The sequence below is a fragment of the Mandrillus leucophaeus genome, unplaced genomic scaffold (genome assembly GCF_000951045.1).
Source record: "Mandrillus leucophaeus isolate KB7577 unplaced genomic scaffold, Mleu.le_1.0 Scaffold285, whole genome shotgun sequence".
NCBI lineage: Eukaryota > Metazoa > Chordata > Mammalia > Primates > Cercopithecidae > Mandrillus > Mandrillus leucophaeus.
In genome coordinates this window covers 581,359-599,642 of record NW_012102976.1, presented here as the reverse complement: position 1 = coordinate 599,642, position 18,284 = coordinate 581,359, and the positions used below count along the sequence as shown (strand labels likewise).

The following is an 18,284-nucleotide window of genomic DNA, read 5'->3' as shown; positions in this document are numbered from 1 at the left end:
GAAAATAGCAACTGCGGCCGGGCACAGTGGCTCTCGCCTATAAGCCCAGCACTTTGGGAGGCCGAGGCAGGCGGATCACCAGGTCAGGAGATCGAAACCATCCTGGCTAACACAGTGAAATCCCATCTCTATTAAAAATACAAAAACAAAATTAGCCAGACTTGGTGGCGGCGCCTGTAGTCCCAGCTGCTCGGGAGGCTGAGGCGGGAGAATGGCGTGAACCCAGGAGGCGGAGCTTGCAGTGAGCCGAGATTGCACCACTGCACCCCAGCCTGGGCGACAGAGTGAGAAAAAAAAGAAAATAATAACTGCAATGTGTTACCCCTTCTTTTTGATAACTTTTACTAAGTAATTTGTTAGCCTGTAGTAACTAGCAATAAAATTAGTGGAAAAAGTGTACGTACAATTTTTAAAAATTTATTGTAAGGAATCAATTTATAGGAGAGAGCAGGATTGAGTCCAGATTAGTAATTAAAAATTTGTTTTCTAGTGAAAGCATCTATTTCCTTGAATTCAAATTCACTTTAGTGTTCTGATGTTCCTCTTTTGACAAATAATTTAACCTGAGGGGAAGATATCTATAGACATTTTATAAACACAGGAAAGAATTTTAAAGTTGAGGATTTGAGCTTAGTTTTAAAAGAACCAAATGGTTAGCAGTTGTGTGCACCCCATTGAAAAGATGTGTATTTACTGTCAGGACAATGACATTTTCACATGACTCTGCAGAATGATTGGTTCTTGGGAATTTGCATAGTCTCATTGAAATGAAAAAAATGAACATTTAAATAAGACATTGAATTTTTTCTTACAGGTTTATTGACAAGAAGGAAAGGTTAAGCCGACTTAAGAGCAAGCAAGAAGAATTTCAAAAAGAGTGAGTGTTTTGTTTTGCCTTTTAATTTGTGGAGGTGATCTAGTCACCATTTGGTTTAATTCATTGCTGTGGTATGCAGATATATGGATTGCTGACTTACTGAATCTAGGATACAACCTCTTTTTTTTTTTTTTGAGACGGAGTCTTGCTCTGTCACCCAGGCTGGAGTGCAGTGGCTGGATCTCGGCTCACTGCAAGCTCCGCCTCCCAGGTTCAAGCTATTCTCATGCCTCAGCCTCCCAAGTAGCTGGGATTACAGGTGCCCACCACCACACCCAGCTGATTTTTTGTATATTTAGTAGAGACGGGGTATCACCATGTTAGCCAGGCTGGTCTCAATCTCCTGATCTCATGATCTGCCTGCCTCAGCCTCCCAAAGTGCTGGGATTACAGGCGTGAGCCACTGCACCCGGCCTCAAATGTCATTTTCTTATCAAGGTACATTCAACCACCTCTTTAAAATTATAGCCCTGCCCCACACATACACACCCAAGCACACATTCCCCATCCTCTTTTCCTGCTTTATTTTCCCCATAGCAGTTAATTTCTAATATATATAATTTACGGATTTATTTCACTTTCTCCCACCATCCTGAATGTAAAATCCGTGAAAACGGATTTTGTGTTTTGTTTGCAGCCATATTCCAGCTCCTAAAACTAGGATATAGTTAGGCCAGGTGCAGTAGCTCATGCCTGTAATCCCAGCACTTTGGAAGGCCGAGGAGTATGGATCACCTGAGGTCAGAAGTTCGAGACTAGCTTGGCCAACATGGTGAAACTGTGTCCCTACTAAAAATATAAAAATTTGCTGGGCACGATGGTGCATGCCTTTAATGCCAGCTACTCGGGAGGTTGAGGCAGGAGGATTGCTTGAACCCAGGAGGTGGAGGCTACAGTGAGCCAAGATTGTGCCATTGCACTCCAGCCTGGTTGACAAGAGTGAAACTCTGTCTCAAAAGAAAAAAAAAAAATGCTAGGACATAGTAAGCATTCAATAAAGTTTTGTTGGGCTGGACGTGATGGCTCACACCTATAATCCTGGCACTTTGGGAGGCCGAAGCGAGTAGATTGCTTGAGCCCAGGAGGTTGAGGCTTCAGTGAGCTTGATCATGGCACTGCACTCCAGCCTGGGAGTTAGAATAAGACCCTGTCTCAAATAAATAAATAGATAAATAAATAAATGTTGAATGAATACATTCTTTATGCACGGTTCTGATTAGGTCTATGGGGCAAATTTCTAGAAATGAAATGACCACATTACAGGATATAGAAATTTTAAAAGGTTCTTGATACACATCACCAAAACCCTGTCTTTCCCAAGGTTAAATCAGTGTGTACTCACATCAGGAACTGTGAGACAACATGTCCACTGTGCCCTCACATTGTTATCAACTTTAAAACAACTTTAGCCAGCTTAGTATGTAAAAATTACAGTTCTTTTAAATTTATATTGCTTTTTCATGCATTTCTCCCCTTGATAATGATGAGTTTGGGTCCTTTACTTATTTATAAAATTTTGTTTTAGTGTTTTCTAATTTAGTATTGATGGTTTTCTAATTGATTCATAAGACTTCTTTAGGTTATAAAGTTACTAAGTCTTTGTTACCTGTGTTGTAGTTATTTTTCCTGGTTTGTCATTTAAAAAAAAAATTTGCTTATGGTGCTTTTGGTTATATAGTTTTTGTTAGTGTAGTCAGTTTTATCTTCATAGTTCTTTTGCTTTATAGTTCTTTTGCCGCATAGTTCTTTTGCCTTTTTGGAAAGGTCTTATCTACCTCTAAGATCAATTATTCATCTGTAATTTCTTTTAGTTCTCTTATGTTTTTTAATGTTATTCTTTAATCTCTGGTGTTTTATCATATTGTGTGAGGCAAGGATCTGATGTTAGTTTTTCCTCCCTAAATAATAAACCATTCATTGCACATGCCTTCCTTACCTCACTTATAAGAATATGTTGTTAGTGTATACTAAATCTTTTCACTAAAGTCTGTTCCAAGTGTTTCAATTCAGATTCATTTATATTTTTCTTTTGCCAGAATCCAATTCTTAATTATTGTTTTTAAATATATTTTAATATCCTCTTTTAATTTTTATTTCATTTTTTCGTTTGTTGGTTTGTCTAAGTAAATTTTAGAATCATTCAGTAAAGTTCAAGAATAAATGGAGAGTTAACTTCCTAAAGTGAAAACCACATCATGCCATTCTCCCATGGAAGATCTCTTAATGACTTCAGAACATAAAGGCCACACTCAGTGTTAACAGCCTCCAAGACCTTCCTAGACCTGCCCCAGCCAAACTCTCTAGTGTTACGTATTGCCACTCCCTGCCTGAAATTTACACTTCAGATCTGTACCCACATCACATGCTATTTCTCACCTCCCTATCTTTGCTCATCCTGTTCCATCTGCCTTTAATGACCTTGACTAATGACCTTGACTAATTCCTGTTTACCCTAAAATCCATTTCCTGGCCTCATTCCACACTGGCCAGGCTCTGCGGCCACTCCTGCATGTCCATTGTCATCCTGTGCATGTCTCTTACACCACATAACCCATTGCATCACAATGATGAGTTAATCTTCCACCTGAACTGGGTGGGAGCATCTCATGTTCATTTTGTATTTCTAAGACCTACCATGCTACCTGTCATACAGTAAGTCATATGGATGGAGTAGAGGAGAATATTCCAGACTGGAAATTGGGAGACAGATTGTTACCATAATCAAAGTGAAAGATAACTAGAGTATTGACTAGGGCAGCAGTGGGAGAAATGGGACATATATGGAAAATAAGAGAGAAGACTGACCGGGCTTTGTGTCTGGATGAATGTGAGGGTAAGAGAGATGGAAGATGCTTTGAATCTGAGATTTCCAACGGAGACTCCAGGTAGATGTTGTACCTTAACCATATTGAGGCATTTGGGAAGTAGGGGGCAATTTAAGGAGAATAAGATTAGGACAACTTTAGATGTGCTGTGAGTTGGAGATGCCTTTATGATACCCAGTGGAGATGTCTGATAGCCAATGGGACATGAATAGGTTAATTATATGCTTTTATCATTCAAACCAGGACCTTTTTGAAATTGACACAGAATGCTATTAATAATTATGCCAGGATAACAAGCATAAACCAGGAATGACCCTTATAAACTGGGTTGCATGGTCTTCCTGTATAAAAAGGTCACATCTGGAGCTCAGAGAGAAAGGTCTGGAATGTAGTTAATGATTTGTGAGTCATTAGCATATAGGAGCTCTGAGAATGGGTGAGATTGCCTAGGGAGAGTTTCTAGGATAAGAGGAGAAAAGAGGCAAGACAAAACCATAGGGAATACTAATATTTGCATAGTTAACTATGTAACTGGGATTATTAACTGGGAAATTGTTTTTCAAAACACTTATATTCCTAAATTTTTCTGAGGATTCTAATATCCTAATCAGCCATTCCCATGTCTGCTCCCAACCCGACCATGAACCATGGCCATCTCCATCCTGCCCCTCACCACAGTACTTTACCCCTCTCTCGCCCTCTCTGCAGCCAGAAGTTTTTGTTGTTGTTGTTGTTGTTGTTTAAGTTTAAAACTACAGGTTTATAGGGAGGGCAGAGGTAGAGGAACCAACAGAGGAAACTACAAGTGGCCAAGGAGACAAGAACCAGGAGACTACAGTTCAACTTGAAGGACACCTTTTGAGGTGGTCAGTAATGTCAGATGCTACAGAAAGGCTAAGTAGTATGAGGAACTGAGAAGTGTCCATTGGCCATGCCATTTAGGGGTCACTGTTGCCTGTTTGTGGGATGGGCAGTAGAGTTGTTCTGCAGTAGGCAGAGGAAGCAGGAGGAAAAATAAAGTTGTGGATAGACAGAAGTAGCTACCAGCAGCATTCCTGCAGCATTGAACATGGGGAGAATTGATTCCTGTTTTAAAAGTGAAGATAGAATGCATTGAATCTGTAATTTATTGATTGCAACAAGGAGCCAGTAGCAAGGGCAAGGCTGAATGTACAAGAGAGGGAAGAAATACCAATCTTCAGTCATATTGAAGCTTTTTTGCTCAGTCTTATTCCCTTGTCAGGAGCACCTGTGCTGTGTTGTAGTTGAATGCCACCAGTCTGTTCTAATAGGTGTCACGTTGACTTTAAACACTACCATCCAAATGTCTTTCTGTTTGGTTGGCTTGGGATCTACATAGTTCTTCCTCTTTTTCTAAAGACTGAAGATGGGAACATTTGAAGAGAATATAAATTTGTCTTCTAGTTGTATTGATTTGCTGATCACTGGTAAAGTGCTGATAACCCATCAATCTAGGTTTATGGGTTAATGTGATGCATCCTTGTTGGTAGATTTAGAAACCTATACTGCACGCGAACCTACTCTTTTCGTACATATATGTGTGTCTGTCTATGGTGTCATGTGTATTAGATGGAAAAGTGAGTTTTTACACCAAAATGTGTTTTAATCTTGAGAAGTTCCATTAAGAAAAAAGATGTTGAAATACAAACTGTTCTGTTTTCTGATCTGCTATCTCATAGTAAGCAGTTAGTTGTAAGATTGACTTCCTCAGAGGAAAGAAGGCAAGGACACCAGCAAAAGGAAAAGAAATGTTTAATTGCTCTGCAAAGGCCCCAACATGCTCTGAAAAGTAAAGATTTCAGGCTTAATGTGCATGGAACAAAAGGCCGTTGTGAGCTGTGTACAAGAGTTGGTGAGAGTTTGTATTCTGCCCCTTTTTTCTGTGGGAGTTATTTCCTGTTGTTGACTAGAGTTCTTTATTTAGAACCACCTAGCTTCAGAATGCCTGCTAGCTTGCAGAAAAGTGTGTACTTAAAACATAGGCTTATTTCAAGACAATCTCTTTGAAAAAAAGTCACACTACACATGCACTGAAACTCATGTTCCCAAAGGTCAAAATCCCCAATAAGAAGAGACGTAAGAAGGAGCTGCAATGCGTTTCGTGTAGCACTTGGTGGTCACCTGAACACCTAGTGAAAGATTCTTTATGGGGAAACTGTGTTTCTATTTTCTGCTTTAAAAAAAAAAAAAAAAACAAGATTTCACTTTTTAGTGCTGAGTTCTTTGTTATTTTAAGGAAGTAACAAGAAGCCTTCCATATTTTGTGAGGAAGATTTATCCTTGTTAGCATGATAGAAGTTCGCCTGGCAGGTAAGAAATACACCCAAAACAGGCATTGAACCAGTTATTCTCTTATACTTGCGCGATGAGCTGGGCTTCCTATTGAAGAACTTTAGGTTGATTTAGCATTATCTTTGGATTTTACAGTCTAATATTAAGAGAGAGCGAGAAGGATAATATATCAGAACGAATGAGAAGAATAAATTGTTTATTACTGAAATAATGGGAAATAAATGAATGCTTGCAATACAAATATTGTCCAGTATTAACAGGTGCTAGAAGTTGTAGGGAAAAAAATCTTACACAGTTCTACTTCATGGGAAACATAAGGAAGAAAGAAGAGAAAATGTATTTCTTTAACTTATATTCTGAAACAATGAAATAATTAGAATACATTTATTTGCTTTTGATACTTTGACACTTTTTAAAAAGACATCACCTGTGTGTCTCTCCCTGATTCTATTACCCTCCTCCTATTACCAGAGGTAACTACTTTCTTGAATTTTTAAATCTATTTTCTATAATTGCATACGTATGTATCTATATATATACAGTGTTTTGCATGTTTAAAAATATTTTATATAAATGGTGTATATATTTTATAACTTGCTTTATTTTAGTCAGTATTTGTTTTTGAGATATAACTTTATATTTTGAGATCAACACACGATACATGGTACCTTTAGTTCTTTTTTTTTATTATTTTAATTTTTTTTGGCTGTAAGTTTATTCAATGCAAAATAATCCTCTCCGATTTTACTGAGGTGGCTGACTACGTCCACAACCAAACCCGCCTCTAAACTGGAATTCGGTTGCTGACCCAGCCCCAGCCTTGGCTTTCTTGTTGGCATCAGGGGGCACAGCACTCCATCTGTAGGTATCTCTGTAGGCTTCCCCTCTCATGAGTCTTGCAGGTTGCTCACCCGCTAGACCTTTAGGCCGAGGCCTGCCAGCCTCTGGATGGCTGTGGCGTAGGGTGGCAGGCACAATCTCTGGGAGCAGATGAAGGTACCAGTAGAAATGTCTCCAGGCAAACTGTTCCTTCATGCAGCCTCAGGACTTGAGAGACTGCATGGCCTTCATGACATGAAGGTTGGGCACATTCTTGTCTGCCAGCTCTGGGTGTTTAGGCATGTGGACATCCTTCTTAGCCACCGTGACTCCCTTCTTAAAAAGGAGTTCATAAATGGCAACCCGGTTCTTCTTAGGCATCAACATCTCCGTGGCTGTAGGGTCTGGAGCCAGGGCTGGAAAGATCTTTAGTTCTTTTTAACCACTGTAGTTTTCAAGGGTATCGTCTTGATGATCTTTCAGATTACTTACAATATTTTGCTATTATAAGCAATACTGCCACGAAGATTCTTCTTCTATGTCTCCATGGGGATAAAAACAAGAGTTTCTCTAGATTCTAGACTTAGCCCTTCTCATCCAGAATTCCTCGAGAGAATTAAGCCCCAATCTCTTAAGGTATATTTGAAGGGTAATGAATTAACGTCTGTCCTGTAAGTCTGGAATAGTTCAAATGTTGAGCTGGAGCTGGAGATTGATAGCCACTCCTGGAAATGAATGTGCTAATCTCTTCCTAATTCTTGAGTTCAGTTGGGAGGCTTGAAATCAGCCATGCTGATATCACAGAAATCAGCAAATGCTACGAATAAAACTTCCTTCCCTATCCCCCTAGCCAATTGTTAAACATTTGCTAGCACACCACAGATTTTAACTTTATACCATCCTTGGGAGAACTTAGGAAACAGTCACTTGAATCTTTTTCTGTAGAGCTTATTTTTCTGTATGAGAAAGACTGTATGTGGCAGGGTGTGTGCATCTCCAACTTTACTAGACAGTGCCAAATTAGGCTGGGCATGGTGGCTCAGGCTTATAATCCCAGCACTTTGGGAGGCTGAGGCAGGAGGATTACTTGAGACCTTGGAGTTCGAGACCAGCCTGGCCAACATAGTGAGACCCCATCTCTATAAAAACACATAAAAGTTAGCTGGGCATGATGATGTGTACCTGTGGTCCCAGCTATTTGGGAGTCTCAGTGGGAGGATCACTTGAGCCCGGGAGGTCAAGGCTTCAGTGAGCCATGTTGGCACCATTGTATTCCAGCCTGGGCAACAGAGCAAGACTGTTGCAGAAACAGCAAACAAACAAAGAAAATGCCTAATTATCTCCAAAGTGGTCATACCAAATTATATACCCACAAGTTTTATGAGAGTTCCTTTTTATCTGCCTTCTATCATCAGTATTTGATATTGGTATACATATAAAACTTTTATTTTTGTCAATTTGATAGCTATGAAATATCTCTTTATAATTTGCATTTTTCCTTTTTTGTAGAAATGAGGGTCTAGCTGTGTTGCCATGAGGGTCTAGCTGTGTTGCCCAGACTGGTCTCGAACTCCTGGCCTCAAGTATCCTACCATCTCAGTCTCCCAAGTGCTGGGATTAGCGGCATGTCCACTGACACAACCTGTTTTGCACTTTTTTTTTTTTTTTTACTGATGAAGTTGAGTGTCTATTCCTGTGTTCACTGGACATTTTAGTTTCCTCACCCATTTTTCTATTGGGTTTATATGTCTTTTAAAAGATTGATTCAGAGGAGTTCTTCGTTAATTCAGAATACTCATCTTTTGTTGATTCTATTTCTGTGAATCACGTATATCATTTGACAATCTTTAGCTTGTCTTTAACTTGTTTGTAGTGTATTTTGTGTAAGAGATGTTTAACTTTAGTGTAATCAAAGCTATTGATCTTTTTCTTTATGGTTTGTTCATTGGGGATTTTGTTTCTTAAGTAGTCAGAGTCCCTGCAGGAAACAGAATTCCACTGAAATGTTTCAACTAAAGAGATACTAGTGAAGGGACATTTTACAGAGATGTGACAAAAGTTGAGGCACAGAAGACAAATAACTGTAGGAAGCTGTCACTATCCTTAAGCCTAAAAGGGAAAGGGGAGGAAATGGTGTTGCTAGAACCCAGAGGGAGTTGTCATCCTGGAGAAGGGGCCACCTGGCAGAAGCTGTAGTTGTGGAGGGATGGGTACTCGCAGGTGAGGGCCCAAAGCAGGAAGGAGCAGGGAAGAAGTACCCCAGCTTCTCCACCTTCTGACCCATTGAACTCCTTCTGGTACCTTGTTTGTCTGAATCCACTTGGAAGCTAGTGAGCAAAGGAACTTGGGTGAGGTGGTCCCTAGATGTCAGCATTTCAAGGCATGGAGCCAAGCAGAGGCAAGTGGAGAATGAATCTCAGATGAACTATAATCAGCACACTTTCCTTGTCCTAAAGCCATAAACGTATTTTCATATATTCTCTCCCGAAAGTTTAAAATTTTGTTTTACATATTTAGATTTCAGTCTACCTGAAATATGTTTTTTTGTAAATATTAGGCACCTAATTTATTTTTCATACAGGTAATCAGGTGGCCCTGAGCTATTTATTTGTAATTTTTTTGAGACAGTCTCGCTCTGTTACCCAGGCTGGAGTGCAGTAGTACCAACATAGCTCACTGCAGCCTTGACCTCCTGGACTCAAGCAATCCTCCCATCTCAGCCTCCTGAGAAGCTGGGACCACTATGCTCAGCTAAATGTTGGGGTTTTTTTTCTATTTTCTTTTTTTTTTTTTGAGATGGAGTCTCGCTCTGTTGCCCAGTCTGGAGTGTGGTGGTGCAATCTCAGCTTACTGCAGCCTCCGCCTCCCAGGTTCAAGTGATTCTCCTGCCTCAGCCTCCCGAGTAGCTGGGATTACAGGAGCCCACCACCACGCCTGGCTAATTTTTTTTGTATGTTTAGTAGAGATCGGGTTTCACTGTGTTGGCCAGGCTGGTCTTGAACCCCTGACCCCATAATCTGCCCACCTTGGCCTCCCAGAGTGCTGGGATTACAGGCGTGAACCACCGCGCCTGGCCTGCTCAGCTAATTTTTAAAATTTTTGTAGAGACAGGGTCTCTTCGTGTTGCCCAGGCAGGGTTCAAGCAATCCTTCTGCCTCAGTCTCCTGAAGTGCTGGGATTATAGGCATGAGCCATCGTGCCTATCCCTGAGCTACTTACTGAATTCTTTCCTTACTGATCTGTAATTTCACTTCAGTCATATATTACACTTCCACATATATGTGGTTTTGAACTCTCAATTCTGTTCCATTGATCTATTTATCTGTACCTATGTCAACTCTACCCTGTTCTAATTAGTAGAGCTTTATAATAAGCTCTGATAGGACATGTCCCCTATCTTGTTCCTTAAGCTTATTACAACTGTGTTTGGCCCTTTCCTATTTCAGATGAATTTTAGGATTCATTTGCCAAGTTCCATTGAAGGAAAATATGAGATTTAAACTTCATTTAATTTGTTGATAAGTTTGGGGGAGAATCTGCACGTGTATAGTATTAAGTATTCTTGTCCCTTAAATGGTATGGCTCCCCATTAATTTTGATCTTTTCATCTGATGAACTTTTGGAAAGGTATTTGTTTTCTCACTTTTCATTTTTGGCTGTAATGAGAAAATAGTAATTCTGGAATCTTTATTCTCATCGCTGTTAATTGTTATTAAAACTAAAAAGCATGATGTCTCAGAGTTTTAAAGGGGCAACAAATCAGAATGGATTGAAAATGAGTATCTGATTAAAATTTTTTCTACCTTTTTGTAATTTGGGCTTTAATTTCTTAAAGGAAGCAAAACAAATATGATGTTGAAATTATCAATATTAGTCCCACAAAAATGATTTTTCTGTAGCCCAGTACTGGATTGTGCTGCACTCTGTGTAAAGAGGCCAAATGAATAGCTCTGCACTCATAGTGAGGGAATCTGGCACTTTTTAAGTGAGATTTTTGACTTGTTGTGACTCTTTCAGATGTATGTTTTCTTTTAAATGAATCATCTTTAAATATATGCATTGTCTGAGCAAGTTCAGGATTGTAAAGTGTACATTTAATTGTAACAGAACAGAACAGCAGTGGGCGTCTGTGCTACAGATGATATTCTTAGGGTATTTGCTGCCATCCACTCTCCTTTCTAAATTTGGTGTTACAGATTCAACTTCTGTTTTTAAAAAGGGAAGTTGCAGATAGATCATTCACACTATTATTTTCTCCTTAAAGCCAGTTTCTCTGCCCATGTAAGGAGTTTCCTATAACCTAAACAAGACTTCTCTAAGAAAACCATTTTGAAACAAATATTACTTAGCAAGGTTAAATATTTTGTTCAATATTTAAAGTGTATTTTTGAAAAAAGCAGTTGACTAGTTACACAAGTGTACCTAATGTGGTGTTGGTGTCTGAGCTACTTGCTTTATTTTCTTCCTACTTGACTTTACTCTGCATTTCTGAAATTTTAGATATAAAAATTTAAAAACTAAAAACAAAAACAAAAGAGAAAGAAAACAAAAATTATACATTTTATTTTATTTTCATTCTTTAATTTGTTTTGAGTCAGCTCTGTTGCCTAGGCTGGAGTGCGGTGGTGTGATCTCAGCTCACTGCAACCTCTGCCTTCTGGACTCAAGCAATTCTCATGCCTCAGCCTCCCAAGTAGCTGGGAATACAGGCGTGTGCCACCATGCCCAGCTAATTTTTTTGTATTGTTAGTAGAGATGGGGTTTTGCCATGTTTGCCAGGCTGGTCTCGAACTCCCAGCCTCAAGTGACCTGCCCACCTCCGCCTACCAAGGTGCTGGGATTACAGGCATGAACCACCACACCTGGCTATAAATTTTAAATTTTATATATATATATATATATATTTTTTTTTTTTTTTTAAGAAAAGACTACTATTATTAGGTTGGATAATTTTGAAAAAGTCTTGTTTATTCTGGCAACAGGTCTTTAAAAGACAATTGTACATTAGCGACTGAAAGGTAAAGCCTATGCAGTCTTGGCAAGTGTTACCTCTCCCCTAGAAAACTAATAATAATTCATGTGGCAAAGGGCTGATTCATTTTTAGTTGTATATTGTGTTTACACTTAAACTGTATCCTCTGTTCACGTTTATTTTCTAATGATGCCTCATAGCCTAAACTTGGAGGCACTTCCTGGGCACCTATTCACATGAAAGCCTCGATTTTTTTTTTTAACTTCTCTAAGTAGAATTTTTATAGGTGAGACTTCAAAAAATGGTTTAAATATATTATTTACATTACAAAAATCACCATACTTGAAAGTCCTCTTTACTTATAAGGTTTAAAGGTACTCAATCCTAGATAGTTTCTACAATAGATACAAGAATATGTAAACCAAAAGATAGAATTTAGTCTAGTCAATCATATAAATTTGCTTGATTTTAAAACATAGAAACATTTAGTATTAGAGTAACACTTTGGAAAAAAAAAATTTCTGTCATCATTTTGCCATTTTTTCCTCAGAATTAACAGATAATATTCTTAACTACTGTCATATTTTTGTATTCCATGAACAAAAGGGTGTGAAGGTGACAGTGTTAAATGCTCATTTGAACCATTCAGGTAGCCATTGGAAAATTTGGATAGATAAGTCTTTTTTTTTGAGACAGAATTTAACTCTTGTTGTCCAGGCTGGAGTGCAATGGCGCGATCTCAGCTCACTGCAACCTCTGCCTGCCGGGTTCAAGAGATTCTCCTGTCGCAGCCTCCTGAGTAGCAGGGATTACAGGCACCCGCCACTACACCCGGCTAATTTTTGCTATTTTTAGTAGACATAGTTTTTTTTTTTTTTTTTTTTTAAATTTATCTTCAGGTTGATGGCCTAAGCATATATTTTGGTTTTCTTCAACTCCTATCTGGCGTTTTTCTTTAACCTAAAAATCAAATGCTGCTGTGTTTTAAAATGTTATTTAATACTTTTCACTCTTAAAGTAAGTAGGCAGAGAAGAATCTTCATTAAAAGGTACAGAATGGTGGGATTCTGGCAATAATTTGGTCTTTATCTGCGAGGTTGTTTCCCATGTAATGATCCTGTTAAAATTAACTCTTAACAGTACATACTTCATGAGGGAAATTTTAGCGGGAAAGATTAACCTTTTGAGTTTATGAAGCTGGTGTAAGTGCTTCGGCATTCCTCATTGGTCCACTTATTGAGTGATCCTTATTGAATGCCTGCTGTGTCAGGCAGTGCTGTAGAGGCTAGAGACAGGGTGGTAAACAAGAATGACCGTGTTATGAACCTTACTGGAAATGAGTGAGGGGCTAGAGGATATGATGAATTTTATTTCTTTTTCTTGTGGTGGTTGTGGGTTGTTAATTCTGTGGGATAAAATGTGGTGCTAACAAGGCTAAGGATAGGCAGGGTTGGAGTTTTTTGTATAAGAAATAGAATTGTCATTCCATGACCCGAGTAGAGAGATGGAGCTAAGCAGCATCCAGTTCCTGGCCCAGCACTACCCTCCTGTTGGTCTCTGCACGTTGACTCTGTATTTCGTGGCTCTGCACCATCTTCTGTTTCTGAGGAGTGTATGCTCTTCTCAAGACGCTCAGCACTCCTGGCTTTCACAGAATGCTTCAATAAATGTTAGATCCAGACTTCCTTTGACCCTGGAGTCAGCTTGATAAAGAGTTCCATTGGTGGGTCCTTCTCAGATCCTCTGTTTAGTCCTCTGAGAGGTGGGTAGTAGTACCTCCCCTGCCTATGGCACAGGGAAGGCATTATGAAGAGCAAACAAGTGGATCCATATGAAAGTACCTTGTGGCCGGGCGCGGTGGGTCACGCCTGTAATCCCAGCACTTTGGGAGGCAGAGACAGGCAGATCAGCTGAGGTTGAGAGTTCGAGACCAGCCTGACCAACATGGAGAAATCCTGTCTCCACTAAAAATACAAAATTAACCAGGTGTGGTGGTGCATGCCTGTAATCCCAGCTACTTGGGAGGCTGAGGTAGGAGAATCTCTTGAACCCGGGAGGTGGAGTTGCAGTGAGCTGAGATTGTGCCATTGCACTCTAGCCTGGGCAACAAGAGCAAGACTCTGTCTCAAAAAAAGAAAGAAAATCGCCTTGTAAATTGCCCTGCTGCTACACAAACTTAGGGGGTAGGGGTATTTCCAGTCTCACAGCTGGGTGACTTGAACCCTAAGGGGTAACAAATCTAGAAGAATATGGATAGAACTGCTCAAGTCCATCTTCTGGACTTAAAAAAATAATTCAAAGAACATATCTTATTGAAGAGAGTACATCATCATTATTTGCATTTCTAGTCCTTTCATTTAGAAATATGTGAACATGAACTTGGTTTTATATTCTTCCAGACAAGCTGAGCAGCTTCCAAAGCATTTTATCTCATTTTAGCCTTAAAACTCCTCCATGAGGATAGTCACAGTGTAATCACTGTTTCATAGACTCTTACTTAGCTCTAGGGAGGGGCTCTTGAAATCTTTGAGTCCAAGTTCCTTTTTTCTGCCAGGTGTGGAAGCAGGCCCAGTACAGAGGGTCTGATTCGACCTCCCTGCTCGCTGTGGCTGAGGAGCTAGCCCTGAAATCACCTGACTTAACAACCCTGTGCTCTTTTGACCAGAACTGGTGCTTATCCTAAATCTGTGACCCAGTTGATTAAGAAACTAAAAAGTCATAGATTTATCATGGTTAAGTAATTAATGTGTACAAGATCTTCAAACTCCTAGTCCAGGACTTTTCATCTTACCAAGCTGGTTCCTGGGGGCAAGAAAGGTCTGTGCAATTTCTAACATTCATTGAAATTTTCTGTGGAAGCTAGAAGTGCTCAGTGCCTTGAGAAGAGTGAGAACTCCTCAAGAATTGTGGATGGCTTATAGACAGGAAGAAATAGAGTCCATGTGTAGAGGTGATGTGTGTTGTGTAGGGAGCTGGGGATGGGAAATGTTTCTGAGAAGAGACCACCAGTCTTAGTGGAGTAGTGTCCCTGCAGGAAGGAACCCTGGAGTTGTCAGAGTCACCAAGAAAGTTATTTGCATTTTGATAGACTGCACAAGGCTTTTGAAGATTCAGTGGAAAATGGAATAGGAAGGAAGCTAATGCCTAACAGAAGCCATCTTCTCCAGTAATAGTGAGAAGGGACTGATCCCGAAAGCTAGAAAAAAAGGAAATGGTTTTAAAAGCATTTTCTTTAAATATTGCCACGAAGATTGTGTTTCAGGTTTAGATTTACATATTGTCAGATTTTTAAAAGAGAAAAAAAAGTGTATCTTTAACAGACAAGTGAAACCTCCCTGAGAAGGTACAAAGCAGTCGCTGCAAAGCAGTTCAACGTAACAACATGGAAAGCTTTGCAAAGGGGCCTTCACTGGAGCTGTAGTTCTGCTTTTATGAATTGTGACTTCAGGGAGGAGCAGAAAAAAACCATGACAAAAGCAGGTGGAAGAAGAGATGGAGAAAATTTGCAGAAGTAGAGGAGTTCACTTGCTGCTTTGATAGAATTGTTTTAAATTGTTAGTGGCTGAAAAGGACTGAATCTGCCTGTGCCATCTTTGTGAGAGTATTTACTTTTCCAAATCATTGTATCCTCTGTTGACTCCTTAATAATCATGTAGGTTGTGTGACTTCCAGAACTTTATTTTGAAGATTTATTCCAATTTTCAGTTATCTGAATGATAAGTCCACAGTTAGGATCTCTGTATTTTCCATGAAAAGCTTATTTAGCCTAGCTGACTTTATATAATTTATTTAATAACTGAAACATTTATCTTTTTTGCCATAAAACCAAGACCAATTATTTGCAAGGTATATAGATGGATGATCATTACTGGTATTTCAGGTGGAACCTGAAAGATAAAAATTTAATAAAACCAAAAGAAAAATGAAATTCAGTTCAAAACCTGTTTTAAAGTCTTTATTTCTCAGTTTATATATCCAGCTTGCCCCTTGTGTTTTTGGTGTGTGCTAATTAAGTGCTAAAAGTGGCCTTCAGTTAGTGCACTAGTGTACCAGTCTATAAGATGTGAGGGCACAGAAACTTTCAAAAGAGAAGCAGTGAAGTGTAAACTAGTACCCAGAACTACAAAATGATGCCGAGAAGTACTTCTCTGAAATTAAACTCATGAGCATTTTTAAAATTTACCATCACAGTTCTATACTTATAAAAAGAATGTTTCTTTTCTCCCTAAACAGATATGTTCCTGGTAGTTAAATGTGGATGACTAGCCTAATTTCTTATAACTGTTCTAAAGTTATGTTATATGAAAGTGAGAGGGAGAACTTCTAAATTCTGGATGAGGCCGTCAGAGTAGGATTATTTTAAATGGGATTTTGTTTTGAGATAAGGTCTCACCTACATTGGAATGCAGTGGTGTGGTCATTGCTCACTGCACCCTTGAACTCCTGGGCTCAAACAATCCTCCCACCTCCGCCTCCTTAGTAGCTAGGACTATAGGCATACATCACCATGCAGGGCTACTTTTTTCATTTTTTGTGGCGACGGGGGTCTGGTCTCAAACTCCTGGCCTCAAGTGATCCTTCTGTCTAGGCCTCCCAAATTGCTGGGATTACAGGTGTGAGCCACTGCACCTAGCCCTTAAATGGGCTTTTAAATCTCCCAAAGAGTGAGAACAAAATTTACATATTCACTAAACACTTCTTATTCACTGAAGGGAACTGACTTCAAAAGTGCAGGAAGTGCCTTTCCTTATCCCCATAGACTTGAATTTCTAGGGCTGGGTAGAGACTGCTGTTCTGGCCTGTGTGTCACTCAGCCTTGGGGTAGGGGATTGCATAAGGGGAAGGAGAGGGTTAACCAGCAGGTGTTAACCACGTTGGCAGCTGTTGAAGCTGCCAGCTCACTTAAACTTCTTGGTCAAAGATGCCAGATTCTAAAAGTGGGGGAAGTGGGAGCTGTTTGTAATGTGTGCATTGATAAGATGTTACAGCCCTCAGAGGTATAAACGGATGGAAACCATTTCACTCCAAAAAACGCAGGTTGCTGGTCTCCTAAGAGTGCAAACCTTTGAGCAGGTACAAAATACAGACCTTATAGACTTCAGCAGAATCGTGCCTACCCTGGTGACACAAAATTGTCACTTTGACTTAAATCTTGTTACGTTATTCAGAAACACTGCACTTGGTGTAACCTATTTGCTAGAAAATATCCAAGTGTCAGAAAAGTTCTGCAAGTGTAACTTCCTGCTTACTTTAATCCATGAATAGCAGTTTAAATTCACTTTAAATTCAACAGAGCTAATGCCTCTGGCCTCCTCTACAAAGATATCACAGGAAGAGATTATTGCAGCTTCTATTTCAATGGCTTTTCCTTAAAGTGAGCACTGAAAGTATAAGTGAGTGGGTGGTTAGGAAACTGTTAGTAGTTAATGTCGTCTCTAAACTGCAGAACTCTGGAAATGAAAAATATCTTGGCTTCACAGCAAAATGTTTGAATGTTATGCCACTCAGGCGCAAACTGAGCAAGACCTGCAGAGGGCCGGTGAGCACAGCTTCCATATTATCTCATTTTGAACGCCATTATAATGAGACTTTGCAAAGATATCCACAAACACTTAGCTTTTGGCTTAGGTTATACTGTGTAAGACTTTAATTATACTAAGGGTCCGGTAAAAACCTTTTCCATCCTCCTCAAGGATAAAACAAGAAGCGTTGTCTCCCCTATCAACATTTTAGCACGTTTAATTTCGATGAGATCATCAATTTGATTGATAACAAATCATTACAGAACAGTTTAAACAAGTCTAAATTTCTCTTGATGTTAACGACTTACAATCACCTTTATGTTAGGTCTTAAAGCTTTATTATCCTTAAATACAACTAGCATAGTGAACCATTAAACTCCAAAGTGATCTGAAATGATATTGATTGGGGTGCCAGCCAAAATTTTAAGGTGCCTGCCTGCATTGCTTTTTACATCTTTACACTGAATGCACGTGTAATTTTTAAAATAATCATTAATTTTCCAGTCGAACCATCTCTCTGGCCTCTTTCCCTAGTGCTCTTAAATTCTCACCATTTGAGCATACACACGTTCTCTTCCAACTAGTATAAATTTCGCTGGTAAATTTAAGTAGTTCCAAGCATAAGCTTACTCCACGGGAGGGAAAGGCCACCAACGTGAAACTTGTGGGCGCCTCCGACCTGGCTGCGTCTCCTAGCCTGGCTTCCCTCCTGCCGGGTCTGCACCGCGGCCCGGCGAACCCCGAAGGATGCAACTCTTTCGGTCCGGCTCCCCAAGTGCCGTGGACTTGGTGACCCACTTCGCGCGTCGGGCTGAGGCCACGAGGGCAAGGGACTTTTTCTGTCCCCGACTCACGGCTGGAGCCCCCATCCTGCCGTTCGGACCCGTGCGGGCCTCGGAGGAGTGTCCCGCAGCGGACCCCCGCCCAGGAACCCCGCAGGCAGCGAGACGGGCGCC

General features: G+C 39.9%; 1 protein-coding gene and 1 pseudogene across 1 annotated transcript in view; one reads left to right on the top strand and one right to left on the bottom strand.

Moving 5' to 3' along the window:
- Positions 1 to 5,725: 5,725 nt before the first annotated feature.
- SERTAD2 (SERTA domain containing 2) overlaps positions 5,726 to 18,284 on the top strand; it is a 31,505-nt gene continuing 18,946 nt past the window's right edge. The window contains exon 1 of the mRNA XM_011985491.1: positions 5,726 to 6,033. The gene's annotated coding sequence lies outside the window, so the exon portion shown is untranslated. The remainder of the gene's footprint in view (positions 6,034 to 18,284) is intronic.
- On the bottom strand, positions 6,760 to 7,221 carry LOC105543532 (annotated as a pseudogene).